This window comes from Danio rerio, chromosome 6 (genome assembly GCF_052040795.2).
Source record: "Danio rerio strain M-AB ecotype USA chromosome 6, GRCz13ab, whole genome shotgun sequence".
Taxonomy (NCBI): domain Eukaryota; kingdom Metazoa; phylum Chordata; class Actinopteri; order Cypriniformes; family Danionidae; genus Danio; species Danio rerio.
The window spans coordinates 28,352,501-28,372,448 of record NC_141026.1 but is presented as its reverse complement, the minus strand read 5'-3'; the positions used below and the strand labels follow the sequence as shown (position 1 = coordinate 28,372,448).

The following is a 19,948-nucleotide window of genomic DNA, read 5'->3' as shown; positions in this document are numbered from 1 at the left end:
ATGGCCACAGTTACCAGAACTCAATTTAATAGAGCACATTTGGGATGTAATAGAATGGGAGATTGGCATCATGGATGTCTGACAAATCTGCAGCAAGTGACATTCAGCAAAAACAGACATTTGCAACAAATAGCTAATAAAACGCTAATAATACCGGTTTATAATAAATATGGATACTGACATAAAGTTGACAGTGAAAATTAAACAAAATGTGTACATAAATAATTGTTGATTTGTTAGATGACTACTTGGCCTAAATAAATAAAACAAACAAAACGATTATAATGTAAATACATTATTACAACAAAGTGACAGATAGAACATCTCTGACTGGTGAAGGATGTGGAGTTGTTTGGTGGTATAAATTTCCAGTCATATTTCTTTTGGCAGAATAAACCTGTGGCTGGAGTTGCTCAAGGGTGGAGAATTATGGAAAGGATGTGCAAAATTATTAATGACGGACTCCAATCCTCTTTCTGCCACTGCCTCCAGAGAGTCCCGCGTGAGGCTGATAACAGACTGGCCTTTTTAATTAGTTTGTTGAGAGGTCTGAAATTGCCTGTGCTGGTGGCTTAGAAAACATGCTGGCCTTTAAATGCTGTACAACATCTCCAGTGGTTTAATGCGTTTTGAACACCCAGAGCATGTTCTGAAAGCGTCTTACTTGGACAATATAATCATATTATGAATCCAGTCTCAGACATCTGTTAGTACCTTGCCCTACACATTGACATATAGCTTCAAAATGGTCAAGTGATGAAACTATTGATGAAAAGGCTGCATTATGTATGCATCTTGCATAATAGTATTGACCTTTTAAACTGATCTCTAACTGAAAATTAACTTTTCAATCACAAAAAGGAAACTTACAAATCACAAAACAATAAATAAATCAACAAACTGCATTGATTTTTATTTTTTTGTATTTCTTTTGTATGTCCAAGTTATAGGTATACATTTTAACCTGACTATTAGATTTTGGTACAAAAAAAACATCACACACACCAGAAATTATGCAATTTACGGAAGAAAGGTTTTTAGATGTTGTGTAATCCAGATTTTCATCTGGTGGGCTAAAAACTTAAATGGGTTAATATGAAAAAGATCCTGATTCCTGAATCATACAATTGTTGGACACTATTTTGGCCTGTTTCACTGTATGGTATGGTTCAGTTTGGTTTGGTACGCTTTTATGGCAACTTCCACTGTCAAAAGGTACCAAAAAGTGACTGTACTGTATCACTTTTTGGGTACCCTTTAGAAAGGGTACCTAGCACAACAAAAGGGTACCAAAAGGCGAAGCAGGCGCGCAGCTGAACACTATTGAGGAGAATGAAAACAAAGGAACCACCATTTTTAAATATACAGCAGAGACATCACACCGGGATAATATATACATATAATAGGGAGCCATGGTCAACCCAAGCTTAAACAAACCTTGTCATCGTCTTGAAGAACAGCCACAAAGCCAAGAAGAAGACTGTGCTTCATAGTTGATTAAACTGTGCCCCGTAGTTGTTTAGAAGGCCATCTAAATTGCGAGCAGTTTCACTATCTCGTGTGATCACCATGCATCTGTATTTGAAATAACAAACTTCTTGAGCTGATATAGAGAGAAGCACAAAAAAAAAAAAAACGAGAAGCCTGAAAAAACAAAGGAGCAAATGATTCTTTCAGCAACCTAAAGCATGAACAAACTGCCATGGTTAACTATTATCATCATTATATGTTCATAGAAAGGTAAGTAATGAACATTTATACACTATTATTTGTGTATAAAGCATCTGTTTTGAGAGAAGTGCTTTTCATCTGATCTGTGAACGACCTGCACAGCTTTAACTTGACATTTTCTTAGGCGCGAATGACGTTGACTGAAACTTTTTGTTGTAGACCACGCCTACCTATGTCAAAAAATTACCATAGGTGGAAATGCAAGTCTGATAAAGATGGTCCATACTGTACCACTCGGTACGGAATTTCGGTACCAATTGGTACTGAAACTTTTAAAACTTCCATCTCCCACTTGAGCACTGTTTGTGGGCAGTTAAAGTCATTTCTGTTGATCACATATACATAATGGTCAACCAGCTGTGTTTAAGTATCCCCCCAAATGTTAGAGTGGAGGTTTTTAAAATTTCAGTACTAATTGGTACTGAACTCGATACTTTTGACACTAGTCTGAAGCCACTTTTACTTCCTGTTTTTGACTCAAAGGTTCAGCAAGGTGTTGGAAAGATGCCACAGAGATTGAGCTCTTTACTAATAAAATAGCATTGAAGGATTGCTGCAGATTTGGCTGCTGCATATCTATTATGTCAATCTCCTGTTCCATCTCATGCCAAAGGTACTGTACTAGATTGAGATCTGATGATTATGAATGCCAATTGAGTGTACTAAACTCATTGTCTTGTTCAAGGAACCAGTTCAATGGATTTACATGGTCAGCAACAATATTAAGAGTGAGAGACTGTGGATTAGGGAAAAAAAAAAAAAAAAAAAAAAAACCTCCTGAAAAAAAACTTTTTCAGGTAGTCCATTCAGCTCTCACTGTATCCACTCGCTGTAAAATGACCAAGAGCAGTCAGTTGCTTGGAGCACACAGACGTTTATTTTCTTCTGTGTGATGTTTATTTTCTTATTCTTTTTTCAAACAGAATAAAGTCTGCATTTTTCTCCCCTTTTTAGTTAAACCCCATTAACAGCCCATATTTATCCAACACAACTGACAGCTAAATATACCTTGCTGGGAAATATCTTATAACAACACAAAAAAAAATCAATATTAATGAATACAGAACAGATATTTTTATCCTCAGGGTAACTACCCATATGCTTTGCATAAAATGGTTATTGAGTCATCGTGGTTTCATTATTTACTCTACAGGTTGAGCCTAGCAACAGGTTTGCTCACTCTGCCAGACCTGGTTAAGACCATTTCCTGTTTTGGGCTTTAGCATTTTCCCTCAGTAATGTGAGATTGTTCAGTCTCTGCAGTGTTTGTAGGTGTAGATGGAATGTCAACAGTACCTTTTGTTTGTTGTGAGTGTGATTGTGTTGTTTGAGGAACCACTTGAAGGTGTCGTCGATTCCGTCTCATTACCTCCCCTTGTTCTGTCTGGATGATGTAAGAACGTGGAGTGGAGCTTCCTGACTTTACCACTGCAGGTGACGTCCGGGTTTTCTCATTGTCCAGCTTTGTAAGGACCACATCACCAGGTCTCAGTGTTGACAGGTGCTTAGCTCCATTGCGTCGATTGTAGTAATAAGCTTTCCTGTCTTTCTCTCTTTTGTCTCTCTGTAAAACAGTCCTCCTCCTGGTCTAGGTAGTAGGTTTCTCTCTAGGGTAGGTAGAGTGGTTCTGATTTTACTCCCCATTAGAAGCTCGGCTGGGCTTACTCCTGTAGTAACACAGGGCATTGAACGATAGCACATAAGGGCTAAAAGAGGGTCTGACTGCTTCAAGATCCTTTCTGCTATTTGCACTGCTCGTTCCGCATGGCCATTTCCTTGGGGGTGATGAGGGCTTGATGTGATGTGTCTAAAATCTAGCTTATTGGCTAACTCCTGGAATTCTGCACTTGAAAACTGAGGGCCATTGTCACTCACCACCTCATCTGGAATGCCAAATCTGGCAAAAACAGCTTTTAACTTCTGGGTTACACACAATGTGGTTGTGGAAGGTAAGTGCAATATCTCAAGAAATCTGGAGTAGTAGTCTGATACAATTAAATAATGTAATTTTCAATTCAATTCAATTCAGCTTTATTTGTATAGCGCTTTTACAATGTAGATTGTGTCAAAGCAGCTTCACATAAATGGTCATAGTAACTGGAACAGTGTGGTTCAGTAACTGGAACAGTGTGGTTCAGGTTTTAGTGTTTAAGTTCAGTTCAGTTCAGTTTAGCTCAGTTCAGTGTGATTTAATCATTACTGAGAGTTCAAACACTGAAGAGCCAATTCATCGATGCGTAGCTCTACCAATCCTGAACCATGCGAGGCAGTGGCGACAGCGGAGAGGGAAAAAAAACTTCACCTGATGGGAGTGAAGAAAAAAAAAACCTTAAGAGAACCAGACTCAGTTGGGCACGACCATTTTAATTTCTCCGCTGGCCAAAAGTCTTGTGCAGAACTTGCCGTGGTTTATGCTGGAAGATGGCTTCAATGAAGACTCGTCTGTCCCTGGAGCGTCGCTGGAATCAGACTCATGTTCTCCACTCCCCACGAACATCAGCGCAGCAGCAACTCAGGATATGGCCTGGTCCCGGATATGGAATCCTTGGGATTATCACGTTGCTGGTCTTGGATCCAATCAGTGACTCCGCATAATCTGAGGACCTCGGGATGAGTATCCCCAGGTGAAAATAGAGAATAAAGAAAATAATTAGCGTAGCTGCTGTTCATCGTGTATATAAGCAAGATGCAGAAGCCAGTGTGGAACCCGCTAGGTGATGCATTGAGTGTATGCTTTACTAATCAGATAGGTCTTTAATCTAGTTTTGAACTGGGAGAGTGTGTCTGAGCCTCGGACGTTATCAGGAAGGCTATTCCAGAGTTTAGGAGCCATGAAAGAGAAGGCTCGACCTCTTTTACTTGATTTTGCTATTCTAGGTACTACCAGAAGCCCTGAATTTAGAAATCTTAAAGAGCGAGTTGGTTCGTAGCGAGACAGAAGGTTGGTTAGGTAATTTCTTATACTCACAGAGATCAACTGCAATCAGTGAACCTTTTCTAGGATCTCTTTCCTCATCACTCTTGGCACTACAATTCTCCTTCTCTTAATCACCAAGCCCTTATACTCCGAAAGCTCTGCTTTTGCAGCCATGTATTCCCTGGCTTCCACAGGAATATGACTAATATGCTGTGGCCATCCGGCTCTGATCAGCTTGATTACAGCTTGCAGCTCACCATCAGCTGCAGTCGCAGCTCTAATGCAGTCCATTCTACTGGGCGTTGCTGGTATGCCATGCAACACCGAAGCCACATAGCACTCCACATCAGTATGTGTTGTCGTCTCCTCAGTAATGCTGGTTTGTGGTGCTCTGGACAATGTATCTGCTTCCACAAGTGTCTTGCCTGTTGCATACTTGGCTATGGGCTTGAATCTCATAAGGCACATCAAAAGTCTCTGACATCGGACAGGGACATTGTCAAGACTCTGATTATTAATGAAAGGAACCAGTGGCTTGTGTGGCTTAGAAGACTTCAAACTGGTGACGGATCACAAGTATTTTTCAAACTTCTCACAAGCCCAAACACAAGCTAAACATTCTTTCTCGATCTGTGCATACCGTGTTTCTGGTTCAGTGAGTTGTCGAAAACAGTATGCTACAGGTTTCCACTCATCTTCATCTGAACTTACTTCCCGCAATGACTGTTTTTCATCCCATTCATGAAGCTTTAAATCGCAGGACTTGTGCCAAAAACTGGAGCACAATTGACATTTTAGGCCAAGCTACTTCAGTGCTGCTACAGGCCCCACACATTCAGCACATGTGTCCATACTTGAAATTGCTGAAGGGACCACAATATGATTGCAGACCTCTTTAACTCCTTCAGCAGGGGCACAATACTTCTGCTTCTCATTTAATACATGCTCTTTGTCAGGTGACATCTTGTCCACACAGTCTAGATCCTCCGATGGTAAATGGTATATCTTTGGAGTCACCTTTTCCAGTTCTACAGAGGCTGCAGAAACACTGGAGTCCACTGACACTGACTGATCACAAACAACTGTCAGCATGTCTACATCTTTGACTTCTAACAGGGAGTATGTTTTGATTTCAAGAGGTGAAGATTCAATCTCACTACAACTCTCTGTCTCTCTGATTTCTGAATGGGAGATTGTGTTGATTTCAAGAGGGGGTGGTTCAACCTTACTAGGAGTCGAGCATCGCCATGGCCACTCCGAATCACCATAATTGTAAGTTATCTCTTCACCAGCACAGATGTTCCTTTCCATTGTAAACAGAGCCTAAAAATACATATGTTGATCAGCACTTTCAGTGACTTCTCTGACTGACTTTTGTTTCGACATACACTTGCCCAGTGCCCCATTTTTTGGCATTTATGGCATTTTCCTTTCCTTGCAGGGCAGCGCTCATCACGTGCATGCTGAGCACATCCACATTTTCCACACTTTGCATGACTGTCTGTTCCAGTTTTGTCTTTATTTTAATGTTGTCTTTTCACAGCTTCTTTATTTGTGCTGACAAATGCTCTGACTGCACCCACTGTCTTCCCTTGCATACTGACTTGAGTGGCCACTTTCTCAGATTGCCGTACGGTTTGAATTGTCTGTGCCATTGTGGGATCTGTAATCAATTGCAGCCTGCGAGACAATTCTTTATCAATAATGCCGACTACTATGCGGATATTTTCGTCTTGCATAGCGCCGAATTCTCAGTGTTCAGACAGCTCGTACAGTGCTCTTATAAACCCTTCTGCTTTTTCGCCGGGTTGTTGCACCCTATGATGGAAGTGCGCGCGCTCGTGAATGACGTTCCTCCTCGGAAAAAAAGTATCTGTCAAACATTTCCAGCACAATGTCAAAGTCGTTTTTATGTCTATCTTCGGCAAAAATGAACGACTTATAAATGTTCTCTGCCTTGCTTTCCATAGCATATATGAGACAACTTACTTGCACGTCTCCATCCTCCTTATCTAATTTAGTAGCTGTGCGAAATCTCTGAAATCTCTGTCTCCAATCCATCCATTCCTTCGGCTTGTCAAAAGAAAAACTCGCAGGGGAATTAAATTTTGCCATTGTTCATCACTTCTGACACCATGTAAAATGACAGAGAGCAGTCAGTTACTTGGAACACACACACGTTTATTTTCTTAACTTGCCTGCATCATGAACTCACCATGCACTTCCGCTTTTCCCAATACCCCTCTAATTAAAGCAACAGAGCAAAACAGTAATGGTATCATTACATCACACTCGCTACAACTTTTTTTGGTAAAGGTATGACTCAATTGAAACTTCAATCACACGTTGTGGTAAAAAAAAAAAAAAAAAAACAGGTAACATGTAGAGAAAGCAGAGGAAAATCCTCCAAAGGTGAGCAGCACTGAACTGCCTCATTTCGTGCAGTGGAAAATCCGCTTAAGAGACCGAAAAGAGTGGGAAATATCACCATTACACTATCCGATTTTGACCCTACCATTCAAATTTCAAAGCTTAAATCAAGACTCTTTTAGCAACTTTTTTCCAATCTTGTCTGAGCAGGTGCCAATTACAGCCTTAGTTTCTTGTTGCTGACATGCCTTTGATCTTCTGCTGCTGTTGTTGTACTGTCAGAGTTTAGGATGTACACTCAGATATGCTCTTTTGCAGATCTTCGATATAATGAATAGTTGGCACCAACAATACTCATGTCACAATAGGTCTTTTTTTTCCCCATTATGATGCTCCATTTATTTTTCAGCAGATTGTCATCTTGACCATGTTTATATGCCTAAATGCACTGCTGCTCTCATGTTGTTGGCTAAAGAGGTATTTGCATAATAACTTGGCTACTGAGTGCAAGTTTAAGTCTGAAGATATAAAGACCTGTGGTAGGTTATTACTTGGGATGCACCGATATGGATTTTTTGGCCGATACTGATAACCGATAATTCCTTAGACTTGGAGGCCGATCGCTGATATATATAGGCCGATAATTATAAATATTTCAAAATGGTATATTTTTTATACAGCAAACTTCATAATAGGTTGAACTGCTCTTATGAACTGAATAGTCTATACTCAAAGCAAAAAAGCTATAATTTCAAAAGTGCATGGTGATTATATAGACCTATATTCACCATTTCACATAAATCAGCATGCCAATATATATATATATATATATATATATATATATATATATATATATATATATATATATATATATATATATATATATATATATATTATTTTCTTCATAGCAAATTAACATGCAACTTGAGTGTTGCATAAGTATTGCATTAATAGGTTAAATAACAAAATGGGATTTAATCAACAAGCAAGATAAATATATTTTAAATAAGATGAAAATGAAAGAGCCAAGGACTGAAATCAGCTCAAGTGTTCTTGAATAAAACGTGTTATAGTAATGTACATATAAACAAATATGTAATGTCTGTAAAAGCCTTTTTTAGAGGCGTTTTGACAGTTCAGAGCCACTGTACATGTGAAAAGCTAGATACAGAATGTATTATTAAAAAAAAAAGATCTATGAAGAGTTTATGATAAACCGCTGTGAGGGGCGCCTCAAAGTCAGATTTTGATACAAACCTGAACGTTGAGCTCAGATAACTTTGACAAACACAAAGCAGAATATCTGGATTCACACGTTAAATTCAGTGACCGGTGCACCTAGGCTCTCCCCTGTTGATCCCTGAAGGCTCAAGGCTGTCAGATATGTGTGCGCGTGGGGTGACAGCCCACGCGCGCTCGTTATAATCTATGAATATTCCGATCAAACTGAAAACAGTCTTACATCAACAACACATGGCAAGCAACACGTTGATAATAACAAATAATCATATTAGATTAAAAACCTCGCATCAAGTTTTTGTTTAGCACGTTTGCAGGGTGTGCAGTTTGGAGTGTGTGTGTATGTGTGCGTGAAGCGAAGAGGGAGAGAAAGAAAAGAGGAGCGGTTTTCAGTGATGTTCCCGCTTTGGTGATTAGGCCAAGTTACATGTGTCAAACTATTATTCGGCCCTGGAGTAATAAGTGAATCTCCCCTGCTATCTCTAATAATACAAGAGACAGAGAAGGAAAGGCTTTCATATGTATGTATATATATATATATATATATATATATATATATATATATATATATATTTTTTTTTTTTATTTAAAGCAAAGCACAGCAATACCACATGAAGAAAGGACAGACTTTGAAGGAACAAACAGTGTGAGGATAGCTCCATCATGGTGCACTGGGCAAGTCTGAACATGTTCCGCCCATGCGTGCGCAGCAGGCAGGACTGTACAATTACGTATTTTATCGGCTTAAAGATATCGGCCTAATTTAGACATCGGATCGATAACGATAATCTTAAAAATAGCATTTATCTGCCGATAATGATATATCGTGCATCCCTAGTTATTAGTTAAGGCTGATTTATACTTCTGTGTCGAGTGATTGGTGTGACCCACGGTGCCTTCTTCTGCATACTTTTTCTGTTCCTCAAAAACACTTCCGAAGCGTTAGCTGGCAGTATGTTTTTTTATGTTCCTCTGTGTTGCATTTAATATTCTTTTCTGACCGCTGCTTAAATGCACATGAAGGTGAAACTGGCTTACGGTGCTCGTGTTTCAGGAGGCGTGGCTCTAGACAGCAGGGAATGGACTGTGATTTTAGAGATTTATTCTAAGCTGTTAGTATTGTGGAAGATCACTTACTGCACCTTTAAGGCTAGTGCACTAAAGTATGAACCATGCCAGAATCAACAAGTTTTCAAAAGACAGCAAATGAGCGATAAAGATAGCACAAAATTATCGAGTTTATTGTTTTTGGTGACCAGTTACTATCACACACAGTCTAAAACTAAAAATGCCGTTTTCAGTTCACATACATTTGGGGCGGCACACTGGCTCAGTGGTTAGCACTGTTACCTTGCATCAAGAAGGTTGCAAGTTCCTCCAGTTTTCATGTAGAGTGTCCCTCTGGGTGCTCTGGTTTCCCCCACAGTCCAAACATATGCTGTATAAGTGATTTGTATAAACTGAATTGGCCATAGTGTAGTGCTGTGTGTGTGTGTGTGTGTTTGCGTGCAAATGAAAAAAGTGTATGGGTGTTTCCCAGCACTTGGGCTTCATGATTTAATGTATTATTAGTGCTGGTTTTGTGGCTGGAAGGGCATGTGCTCCATAAAAGATATGTCAAAGGTTCATTCTGCTGTGGCAACCCCAGATAAATTAGGGACAAAGCTGAAGGATAGTTAGTAGGTGAGTGAGCATTATATTTACAGCTACATTAAATGTTGTTTTTCAGTGAAGAACAGTTAATATTATTATTGTTTGTTAGATGTATGTCAGAGTATAAAAATAGTCCACTGTACTGTATGCATTTCTTCATGTTTTATTAAGGAATATGTCTGAAGCACATTATAAACTAAAATAATTATATCAATTCATATAGTGCTAGATGTATACAAATGCACACTCATGTACTGGATCAGTACTTGGCATTGTTTTATACTCGAGCACAGGTATATGAATTTGTATCAGGAAAAGGAAAGGGGTATCAGAACATCTCTACTTAGACCAGTAAGAAACCACCTACAAACAGTCTAACATCCACCCAAAACATCCTAGCAATACAAAGACTAACAACCTAGCACTATGGTGGTAGTTTTTGTACTGTACTGTATGTGCAGCCATTTTTAACGTTTTCATAATATACTGTATAGCAAAAACATCTTTGTTTGATGGGTGGAAACTACGTGGAGCTGAACATGATCTTATGCCTGCTTATTAATCAGGACAAGAGTTTGGATATCTCAGCGTTGGTCTGAAATCAAAGAGCCTCAGGCGTTCTCACAGAGGATGTGGCCATGTAAAACTGGTAATAATGAGGTGCTCATTCAGAGAGGTGTTTTTCATATCTAATAGCTGCAGTATCAGAGCTTTGATCCGCAGATGTTAAAGGAAATTAGCACTCAAAATAGGTATGTAGAAGGGGTGTAATGGTACAAAGAAATCACAGTTCGGTATACAGTACCTTGGTTTTGGGGTCATGGTTTGATATCGGTCTGGTACAACATGAATAAGCAAAATATATAAATTATTAAGTGCTTGCTTTTTTTCTGTAAAAAAAAAAAAAAAAAGGCAGATGTATTTTTGTCACAATAGCTACAGAACTAAACAGATAGTTTTATTATGCAAATGTACAAGTAAATAGATAAATTGAAAATAAACTATTAGGCCCATAACATAAATAATTAGGAGACTGCGTATAAAACGTTTAAAGATTAAGCCCAATAATTGTGCATAAAATTTCAAATTCAATAAGCTTCAAAACTAGTATGGGGATCCACTTGTTATTAATGCAACAGCGGGTGCAGTGGATAGGAGCAGTTCTATTGTGGTAGTTCTTGTGGCATGCATCAAGTTTTCCATGCAGTTTTGAACGTAATAAGTGAACACCTCTTTAGGACTCTGTGTCTTGCAATTAAAAGAATTTCAACTTTAACATGCAGCGGTGCTCATTAATGTCAGTTCCAAGGCAGTGGACCAATCAGATGAACTTTTAAGGTATGATGCATTGTGATGTTGGCATAAGAACTGTTTTATTTTACTGCATGTTTTTTTTTTTTTTTTATTTGAACCATTCCAGAATGGTACATCTTACGTTTTTAGATAATAATACATGGACAGTGTAAATTTTACTGTGGTCTTTTTCTGCTTAACTCCAGAGACTGGTATATATAGACTGACTGTATTCATTTCTGGGCACCTTACCATGACAGTTTGGGACATATACCGATACTGTTACATTAGTTCTGGCCGATTCATTGCGTTGAAATCACAAACGCGATTGAGAAAGCTGCAATTGTCATGCACATTTTCTCAAAAAAGCACATTGTGATTTGTGGTAAACAAATCACAGAAACTTTATAGAAACCCACAAAACTGTCCAATACACATCAAGAAACCCAGGAAATGTAAAACTGTAAAACATAGTGGAACCGAATCATAGGCATGATAATTGTAACCAAACCGAACCGAACTGTGAGGGCAGTGTAGGTTCACACCTTTAATGTTAATGTGTTTTATTTTCACATGCAGCTTAAACTATTGCAGAACGATTTTGTATCGACCGATTAAACAGAATTAAAATTTAAACCAATTTTTTTGATGGCTTATCGGTGTACTATGCCTTTATGTAGTAAACTCTGCTCCATCTAATTGCATGTGCTGAAGGATTACTAGATTTGGTTTCACTGACAAAAAGCATATAAAAATTACTACAGTATGAGTAATTCGCCCAGCCCTATGTTACAAATGAGTTCGGGTTCATTCACAACAAAAATGTCTTTGCTTCTAAAAATAATACAATGCTTTGGACCGGTTTAAAAAAAAAAAAAAAAAAAAAAGCACAAGTGTATCCGGACACAGCAGTGCCTGCAAACTGAAACTTGCAATGGTTGTCACACCTCATAGTTCAATTCAATTAAATTTATGTTTATTTCTTTAGCGCTTTTACAATGTAGATTGTATCAAGGCAGCTTAATATAGAAGTTCCAGGAAACCGTATCAGTCCAGTCTTCAGAGTCGAGGTTTAGTTCAGTTCATTGTGGTTTAAATTTCACTGCTGAAAGTCCAAACACTGAAGACCAAATCCATTGATGCGCTGCTCCACAAGTACCAATCCAAGCAAGCCAGTGGCCACAACGGTGAGCACCAATTGACAAAAGTGAATAGGAAAAAAAAACCTTGAGAGAAACCAGGATCTGTTGTGCAGGACCATTTCTCCTCAGGCCAAGCTTCTGGTGCAGAGCTGCAGTCTAGGCGCCGGAGGCTGGAGAACTGCAGGTGTGAGTAGGTGTTCAGGGTGGCCCTGGGGATCAATGCGAAGACTCGTCTGTTACTGTGGTTATTCAGGAATTAGTCTCATACTCTCCACTCTTCCATGACCGCCACAGCATCAGCTCGGGATATGGCCTGGTCCAGGATTATGGATAATTAATATTTTTCAATTCATCTTTATTTCTTTAGTGCTTTTACAATGTAGATTGTGTCAAAGCAGCCTCACATAGAAGATTATAGTAAATTGTAAAATGTAAAACAGTAAAATGTCAGTCTAGTTTTTAGTGTTGAAGTTCAGTTTAGTGTGATTTAATATCCACTGCTGAGAGTTCAAACACTGAAGAGCATATCCATCGGTGTGCAGCTCCACTAGTCCCGAACCATGCAAGCCAGTGGCGAGCAAAAAACTTCATCAATTGGCGAAAGTGAAGGATTGAAAAACGTTGAGAGAAACCAGGCTCAGTTGGGCACGACCATTTGTTCAATGACTATAGTCTTGTGCAAAGCTGCAGTCTAGGCGTTGGAGGCTGGAGAACGCTGGATGTCCATTGTGGAGAAAATGCAGGTGGGAGTGGTCACCGGCTGGTGTACAGACTGGCCCTTCAGGATCAATGTAAGGACTTGTCTGTCACTGGGGTCATACAGGGATCAGTCTCATGGTCTCCACTCCTCCATGACCACCAGAACAGCTGCTTAGGATACGGCCTGGTCCCGGATTATGAATAATGAAGAAATGATACCTTGGTATTATTTCTTCACAGGTCCATTGCATTAATGGCACTGCATAATTTCTAGGGACCTCAGGATCAGTGTCCCTAGGTGGAAATAAATAATAAAGAAAATAATTAGCATAGCTGCTGTTCATAGTGTATTTAAACATGAAATGAAAAGATGATATTCTGGTACTACCAGAACAGCAAAGTATACTAAAGGAGGTCAAGCCTTCTCATTTATGGCTCCTAAACTTTGGAATAGCCTTCCTGATACTGTCCAAGGCTCAGACAAACTTTCTCAGTTCAAAACTAGATTAAAGGGCACCTAGGTTACCCCTTTTTTCAAATTTAATACAGGTCTTTTGCATCTCTAGAATGTGTATGTAAAGTTTCAGCTCAAAACACCCATCACATTTTTTATTATACCTTTTACTAGATCCTGTTTTAAACATGTTTCCATCAGGGGGTCGTTTTGTCGTACTGCTCCTTTAAGGCGAGTCTTCTCGCCTACTGTTTCTACGTGCCTGTCAGCGTGCCTTAAATCTCCTCCCTTGGTTGGTCAGACAACAGATAGACTTAAAGGAAGAAGGTCTCATGCAGCGTTTGTTAGAAATACTACAGTAAGAACTTTACCAATGAGTATTTGTTGTGCAGTTGCATTGATGAGTGACACGTAATATCGTTACAAAGTTCACGCGTCCACCATAGACTGTAAAATATATGGATGTAGTATCCGTGACGTCCCCCATAGGTTTCTGAGGTGCGCAAAAGAAGCCACAAGTAGGCACGGCCAACCGTCGCCATTTTGTTCGCGCGTCATCACACTCACGGCAGGATGCCAGACAAGGGCAAAGAGGCGGAGAGTGAGCGGAGCTACAGACACTGCTGGCATTTTGCTTGGACCTGGCTTAGACACACTTTATTTTGGGAAAACGCTTAATACTTTATCACCTGCGACTCGTTTGTATTCTGACCACATGTGCTTGGCTGTACACTATATAAATAAAGTGTTTAGACTTTTATAAACACTGCTGTAATGCATTGAGCCACTAAACATTTTTCTTATGATGTTTTCCTACAGGAGGAAAACACAAATTACTTCCAAACACTTCATATATAGTCTGTGTTAGTAAATGCAAGACTATTGAGGAAATCTAGCATAACACTGTATGATAACACTTTAGATGACTGTTCTACAGTCCGCATCTAATCAATCTGTCAGATTCTGCAGTGCATTACAGCACTAAAGAACATTATACATGTTAAATGATCTTAAATAAAACAAATGCATTTATAGAGATGGTATTTAAGTATATAACTTTACTCACATGGTAAACGGAGGCCACGTGAATGGTTTGTGAGCACAATTAAGTGCACACAGCATCCCATATCATCTGATAATTGTAGGCAATAATCCCAAAAGGCAACTGACTGTGTAAAGCCACATAAAACAACCCAAAAATATGATGAATATGCCGAAATCATCTGCTAATCTGCAGGAGTCAGCTGAGGTGAAGTGACAGCGACAGCGAGACCTAGCTGTCAATCAAGTGGCCATGCTCTTAATTATGCAAACTTAGTATAACCTAATATAAAGGAAACTGATGAGTTATAAAAAAATTCACCCCCTTCACAGTTGTCATGAAGGGTAATATTAGCTTTATGAACAAAAATCGTTTTTCTGCTGTACAGTTGGCCGTTCTAACAGTGGGCTCAACTGAAATTTGCTTTATTATGGCGCCAGGACTAGCGGATTTTCAATGAATAGCAGTTTCAGTTACTTCCGTATTGGCCTCCCGAGGGAGAGCGGGAGGCTGCTGCTTGGCGCGCACACACCGCAGGAGAAACACACACACACACACACACACAGACAGAGCGCGCTTAGCTTAGCACTGTTTTTGCACGCAAATCTGTCAGGAAACAGGCTAATCTCCTCTGCTGTATGGATATCTGTTATGTTAATGTAAAAAATAAACCTGATTTAACGTCCAAAAACCGTGATTGAAGCGTCTTCTTTCATAATTGTTCTGACACGCGGGTGTACTGATGAAGTAAAGCTGAAGTAAATTGCTGTACTTCATTACACACATGCGCTGTTTTAAAACATTTTAAACATGTGAAACTTACTCTTGATCACATTTGATGATGATGGATGATCCTAATGAACTGAACAGACTTTTTATTCCCGGTTGCTTTGTGCACATCTGGTCTTGTTGACATAATTATACACTTGACTACCGGAACATGCTACGCGAAGCTGTCAATCTATTCGGTGGGCAGGGGGACCACACTCCTACGTCAAGTTGCAGTCGGTCTGAAAACCGCTCCAATTGGTCCACGTTTTCATGTTGTTAAATTGAAAAAAAAAAAAAGAAAAAAGGACTGGGTGTGTTTGTTTTACCCCAACATGACGGTCTATACACTATATATACACACATGTCTGTCCAAACTGTTTGAAAAGTAGATTTTTCACCATAGGTGCCCTTTAAAAATCATTTTAGTAAAGCATGCAGAGTTCTTCTCATTGGTCTACTCCTCTAGAACTGGTACATCAAAAAACATGGCGCTCATATGTGCGGTGCTTTTACACATGTCTGTCAAGTACTTGTTTACCTTAAAAAACAATACAAAAGTAGCACATTGGAAAGAAAAAATGTGTTCTGTGTGAACGACCTCTTATACTGCTCTTTCATGTTGTTTGTTTTACATTAACGAGAGACAGAGAAATGAAGAAACGATCATGGCTTTGGCTTAATAATAAACTGGGAGGATGTCAGGTTGCTTCTAGCAGCGGGAGTTAAAGGCCACCTTCCTAATTAGTCCCAGTGGTTCTAGCAACCTGCTGGCCTGAAGAGATGCATGCCTCCATCATCATCTCCACATCATCCACAGCCTCTCTTCACCTTCACCCTTCATTGATCTCTCAATCTTGTGTGTCAGAGCCAGTATGGAATGAGAAGAGTCTGAGAGAGTCAGAAGGGGTGCCCCTCTTTAGCCCACTTCTACAGCCCACAGCACACTGACCTGCCATATTTCATGAACCAGTGCTCATCATCAGACTAATGGAGTGCTTAGAGCATTTCTGCCACTTTTATAATGAGTGGTAATAAGTGACACTTGAGTGTTCTCTAATAGCATCGTAACACATTGGAGGCTCTTGGTTAAATCGAAGTATGTTAGTGCCAAGGTCATGAAAGAAGCAACTTCTGATATAGGGTGATTTTTGTTAGAATTGAATGTTGTTGTACTTCTATTTTGAAGTTTAGTTTGTACATAATCCAGACCAGAAACATAACCATATTATGAACATCACATCGCTCACTTGTAAAACATGCTGGGTTCCAAACAATTACTTCATTTTGTCCTAACACAAACTGTTTTAAGTTATTTATTTATTTATTTATTTATTTATTATTTTTTTTTTTTTACAAATTTAAGTGGATTGAATATAAAACTATCAAGTTGTCACATAAAAATCTCAAAAATTGTGATGTTTCAGCTCACTTTATATAAGTTGTTTGGTCAAGCAGCAAATTTATATATTTTTTGAGTGTTGGTAGTTTGTGGAACAAAATATATGAACAAAAATAAAAGTAATATAATACAAAATTTTTTGAGATTTTATATTTTAAACCAATCGAAACAGTTTAATTTATACTGTCTGTGCTGAGATGTATAAGCATATTTAGTAGTACTGAGTAGGGCTGCACAATATTGGAGAAATCTGACATTGTGATATCATCACTTTGGAATTATAAGGTCCTATCTGCGTTCTGAATGATTTTGAGGTAATGAGCTTTAAAATTTTTGGATTCCATAGCAAACAGTATGTGTGTAACATTTGTTTATTTCAAGTAAAAAGTCTTAAAATGTAAACAACTGTCGTCATTTAATAAGAATACTGTATGTCAATAGCTCAATCATTGCTGTGATCATTGCTATGATCATGTCATCAAACCTTATCATTCTAATATGACGATATATATATTGTTTTTTTTTTTTTTGCTATGTACTGTATATTGCAATATACTATGATATACTTGGAAAGCATTTTTATTCACACTTTTTAGGGTTCAGTTCTCGCTCTTAGTAAACCATTTTGACTTTCGCTTCAATAAACTCCTAATTTGCTCCTTATTAATAGTTATTAAGGTAGTTTAGGTATTGTGATTAGGGATGTAGAATAAGATCATACAGAACACATACTTTATAAGTACTAATAAGCAGCCAATGTTTCAATAGTGTACATGCTATTAAGCAACCAGTTAATAGTGAGAATGAATCCCTATAGTGTTACCAAATTTATTAATTTTGATTGACTGGGATCATTCTTTAAGGGGGTGTAACATGCATAACTTGTAATAAACAAACTACAAACTTAGATAAATGCAACAAAGCAAAGGTAAAAGTCAGATAAACAGTGTATGCTTTATGATTTTGCAAATGTAAAATGTAAAAATGACACTACAAAGTCAACTTAACATTGCATATCTTTGAGATGTGACTATTGCAGATGGACACATTGGGATATCGATGGTGAACAATATTGTGCATCCCTGGTACTGAGTTACGTAATAAAATAACATGTTGAGTAATTCAATTACTTTTCACACATAGTAAATAGGACAGGATAAACTTTAATTGTCCCCAAGAGGAAATTTGTCTTGGGTGAAAAGGTGCTACAACAGTGCTCCAAGCAGACAATAAAATAAATAAAACAAACAAAACAGTTAAGAACAAACATGCATTGTTTACAATATAAGACCATATATAAATATATAAATATGAAACATACAAAGGTGCTAATATACTGCAGTTGCATTGTTCTTGGTAGAGTTGATCAGTTTTATCGAGGTAGGAACAAACGAAAGCTTCAATCTATTGGTCTTACACATTGGCATTCTCAGTCTTTTTCCTGATGGTAACAGCTGATAAGAGGATGTTTGGAATCTGCATTGATATTTATTGCTCTTCGCATAATTGCCTGATCATATAGAGTTGTTTTATTCCTATTGTTTTAGTCCTATGATTTTCGTGGCTGTTTTTTGAATATGAACAAATTTATTTTTTAATTGAACACAGATTTCCAAACCAGACTGTGATTCCATAACAAATAAGACTTTCAAAAAAAAAAAAAAAACAAGCAAGATATTGCTACCCACCCCATACAATCTCAGCCTTCTTAAAAAATAAAATAAAATAAAATAAAGCCTCTGTTGTTTTTGTGTGCACACGCTGTCAGTGTGTGTTCTCTAACAAAAAAACACTGTCCATATAGTACCCCAGGTATCTGCAAGATGTAACTTGCTGTATCACAGCGTCTTTAATGATCACAGGCGTATGTTCGGATACACTTCTTTGGTCAAGGACCATTTCTTGTCTTTTTTACGTTTAACACAAGAAAGTTCTTATCACACCACTGAATGAAATGATCGATTTCACTGTGATAGGTCCATGTCTTTGTGTAAAATTCTTAAGATGGCAGTGTCATTAGCATATTTCATACTGTAATTATTAAAATGTGTGCTCCCGCAATTATAACGGAAAGTTGCGCTGGATCTCGACAAACATCTAAGTTTCAAAAAAGGAGCTGTGGTTGAAAAAGAAGAAGAAGTAAGTTGAAGCAGTTAATTGTTACAGCAGAGATGGTTGATCGTTCAAAAATCCACAGTTTATATACAGTTTCTTATCCATAGGTATCATGACATATGATGTAACATCACCCTATTCCTGGCTCCAATAGGATCCTAGCTTTTAATTGATGGCTGTATGTTTTTCTGTTTTTATATATCTTAAAGGTCATATAGCATCTGCTTACAATCATGTGTTTGCATATGATCATGTTGTTTCTATACTTTTTAAATGATATGTATGCTATTTTAGTGAGGGTTGTTTTTGTCTTGGTCAGTACATACATTTGTCTAAATGTATCGCACACGCTCTGTCTGAATTTTCTTACATGCTGTGCTTTAAGGCCAAAAGGCCTTCAATTATAAGGCCCTGCATGTCTGCATGTTTCCTCTGCATCACTTGAATGTATTTCTATAGTTTTAACAGTGTATTTTAATAGTAATCTATATTCTGAAAGTGGCTAATTATATAGTGATTACATAATAAAAGTTATAAAAGCTATAATTCTTCTATACAATCATTCTTGTATAAAGCAAAAACCACAGGCGATGAAACACAACCTTCTGGCACTCCTGTATTACTATATCTGACCTCAGAAAGTATCCCATTGACCCTGACCAAAGTAATGGGTAATGATGCATGACTTTTTTGATGTAACTAACCACAGCTTGGTGCTGGAAAAGCAAAAGCACACTGGGTTTACTGGAAAAGTGGTAATGGGGAATGACATCTGATGCAGTACAGAGTCTGTTGTTGTATTAGAGACAAGTTATATTAATAACATATATATATATATATATATATATATATATATATATATATATATATATATATATATATATATATATATATACACACACACACATTATTTACATGCTTTCAGCATATTAAAACAGCTCGTCACCCAGTGATAAGCACAGTGATTCGGCTAAATTAAACAACAGTTGTGTTCTGTGTGGTCATGTGCAAGAAATAATGTTCCATGATTACCAGATTCAACACTATGTAGTGCTAAAAACTGAGGTTCTGCCTAGCCAAGGACAAGGAAAAAAGATGGAACTATACAAGGCCTGGGTAGTCA

At 38.1% G+C, this 19,948-nt stretch overlaps 1 protein-coding gene and 1 pseudogene across 2 annotated transcripts in view; one reads left to right on the top strand and one right to left on the bottom strand.

Moving 5' to 3' along the window:
• hs2st1b (heparan sulfate 2-O-sulfotransferase 1b) overlaps nt 1–19,948 on the top strand; it is a 162,980-nt gene that overhangs the window by 83,854 nt on the left and 59,178 nt on the right. The gene's annotated exons all lie outside the window — the stretch shown is intronic.
• On the bottom strand, nt 697–5,975 carry LOC147843526 (uncharacterized; annotated as a pseudogene).